Source organism: Amborella trichopoda, chromosome 9 (genome assembly GCF_054954075.1).
Source record: "Amborella trichopoda isolate Santa Cruz 75 chromosome 9, AtrichopodaSantaCruz75HAP2 v2.0, whole genome shotgun sequence".
NCBI lineage: Eukaryota > Viridiplantae > Streptophyta > Magnoliopsida > Amborellales > Amborellaceae > Amborella > Amborella trichopoda.
Genome location: NC_142344.1, coordinates 11,008,097 through 11,011,154, shown reverse-complemented (window position 1 = coordinate 11,011,154; position 3,058 = coordinate 11,008,097). Strand labels below are relative to the sequence as shown.

The following is a 3,058-nucleotide window of genomic DNA, read 5'->3' as shown; positions in this document are numbered from 1 at the left end:
AACCCCCATAGGTAAAAAGGTGATGAAATAGTTCTAAAAATGGAGTGACACTTTGAGACTAAATTATTTGATGGGTTTGAAGCAAAGTAATTAAAGGATACTATGCATGATCATAAATTCCCATACATATAAGCTATAACTCATGAAAGACCACACTATGAATAAGTATAATGAAAAAGATGATCAAATGATGATTATAAGATCAATGAAACTTTTTTAAATTCAAAATTCAAAATTTCAGCAAGTATAGATGCCAAGGATATGATCTTATGAGAAAATAAAATTCAATGAAGTTTACCATGATAAATGCACATTATGGATTTAAGCATAAGAAATGAAGACCACCATCAAGATCACCATGAATGGAACTCTAAAAGCTCTCTCTCTTCAATTTTCTCTCACAAAACCTTAGAAGAAGGAGGGGAGCAATAATTTTTCAAAATGGTTCAAGAGTTGAGATAGTTAGGGTTTGAGATCTCATAATGTGCTTTTATACATGGGTGTAACTTTGGATTCAATCAATACCCTTGATGCACTAATCCAAAGGCACATGAGAGGCTAATGTACCTAGCCACCCATCCTCATCCAACCACTAGGATGAAGGGATATGATTTCACACTATTATCACTCACCCTAACCATTTTGTCATTGGCCCATGGTTTTGTCATTGGCCCATAGTTTTGTTCCAATTGTATCCAATATGGCCTTAGAGTAGATTACCACAAAGGCTAAAGGGTAAAAAAGTAATTGGTAAAGCTAATACATGTGGAGATATTCTTCTTTATCAAAGCCAATCCCTTTGTAGATCTAAAATTTCAAACCAATCAATTTAAAGATAATGTCCCATTCACACATGTGTGTGAAGATATTTTTCAACTCAAATTTGAAAATACATTTTCTCTTTAATGACAAATAAATTAATTAATTAAACTTCACATATACCATGCATGACCCATGCGTCAGTTAATTAAGACATGTGATAAAAAGGGGGCTTTAATTTATAACATTATATAACAAAATATAACAAGACACCATAACACAACCCCTTATAAAACAAGCAATCAAATGCCAATCTAGTCCCCCGCCTAGGGATCAGTGCCCAGCTGGGCGGTGATCCTAGAGTGAGGTGTGGGGTTCCATGTGGCAGCCCAACGGCCACTCGGACGCCACGTTGCACTACCAGGTCAGGACTAAAGTGAAATTTGAGCTAAACAATATGAAAACCGCTATTTTTTTAGCAAACAAAATTCCAAAAAATTGTTTAAAATTCACAAAAAATATTTAAAGTATTTTTGAATAATTATTAGGTTTTTCTCATCATTACAAAATTGGACAAAAGGTATAGTGAGATCTCAGGCTAAGAACTATAGGTATCAGAATACTCCATTGGTGATATTCTGTCGAGTCTCAGATCGACCCAATAGACCTATGTTACACAGTCTCAATCAGGGACACATAATTGGCCATATCAAAGCCGCTGAGCCAGAACTTCCGATCATTTGGCTCTCAATGGATTACAGGTGTACCCCTGTAGGACATAATCCAACTCAATTACAGGGATCCTCTCAAAGCACATGTGTACTGGCTCTTCCAAAATTGGATAAACATTTGGAAGAGTGGCTTCCCGTATGAAATGAAAATGCACATGTTATGTAATGATCTCATGTCAGGATACAGACTTATGTCCCATAAGTTTTGACCATTCCATACAGGGAATACTCAATAAGTACTTAGGTTATATTTTTCTCATTTGGATTCTCCAAGCCTTGGCCGATTGCAGCTAAATATGAGGATAACCTATAAAATCCTGACTAGGAGGTGACCCTCATGCCTCATTGAGAAATTGTTTTCTCAACAAGTGAACTCTCGATGCCTCATGAGTACTTGGGGTAAAAGAATCTGGGCTCCATTTCGCAAGATGTCAATATTTCAATCGCTCACACTGAATGAAAGACTACTGGAATTTAGGTCTTGATAGGCCATATTTCCAACATTCTCTCACTTGGCCTTTTGAGGTCTGAATTCGTATATCTCTCTCTCATTATCGTTCACACTAAATCAAATCATGCATACTTATCCATGGATTTATCATACATAAGCAATAGACAAAGTAATAACAACTATGTCAACCTCCTTAAACCCATCCCATGCACATGCTTCATAAAATCATTTTCCCCCAATCCGTTGGTTAATGGATCTGCATGCATAGCCTCATATGGCTTGTAACTAAATTCTACTGCACCAGCTGTTATCTCCTCTCTTACTCTATGATATTGAGCTTTAATGTGTCTTGACTTGCTGTGGAACCTTGGTTCAACTGCCACTGCTATTGCAGCTTGATTGTCACACATGATTCTAATAGTTCCATGTTTTAGAGGGTTGAAGTTAAGATGATTCAAGAACTTCTTAATCCAAATGGCTCCTAAAGTTGCGGAACTTAAAGCCATATACTCGCCTTCCATGGTAAATAGGGCTATAGTGTTTTGCTTCTTGGTGAGCCAAGAAATGACACCACCCCCATAAAGAAATAGATAACCCGAAGTGGATCTTGAGTTATCCAGGTCTCCTTGATAGTCGAAGTCTGTGTATCCCAAAACTTTAAGCTTACTTACACTGCCATACGTTAATCCACAATCAAATGTTCCTTTCAAATACGTCATGATTCTTTTCATGGCTTTCCAATGTTCTAATCCAAAATCACTTTGGAATAGATTAATCAAGCTTTGAGCAAAAACTAGATCGGCTCTAATTTCCATGGTTAAATACATCTACGACACTCCGATACAGGATCTTTTCCATCTCATTTCTCTCAAGATCATTGTTTGGTTTCATATTGACATTTAATTTTCCTCTCCTTTCCATAAGTGTATTTATAGGCTTGGATTCACTCATACCAAATCTCTCAAACTTTCTTGCAATATGTAGATTGAGATAATTGATTAATGCGAGTTGTTCTATCTCTTATAATAAGAATCCCTAACACATATGAAGCCTGTCCCATATCTTTCATATCAAAATTATTTGATAGCATTGCCTTTGTGTCCCTTATATGGTCTAG

The 3,058-nt window shown here is 36.4% G+C and overlaps 1 pseudogene; it reads right to left on the bottom strand.

Moving 5' to 3' along the window:
- Positions 1–2,120: 2,120 nt before the first annotated feature.
- LOC148780372 (secreted RxLR effector protein 161 pseudogene) lies at positions 2,121–2,756 on the bottom strand (annotated as a pseudogene).
- Between the last annotated feature and the right edge of the window lie 302 nt (positions 2,757–3,058).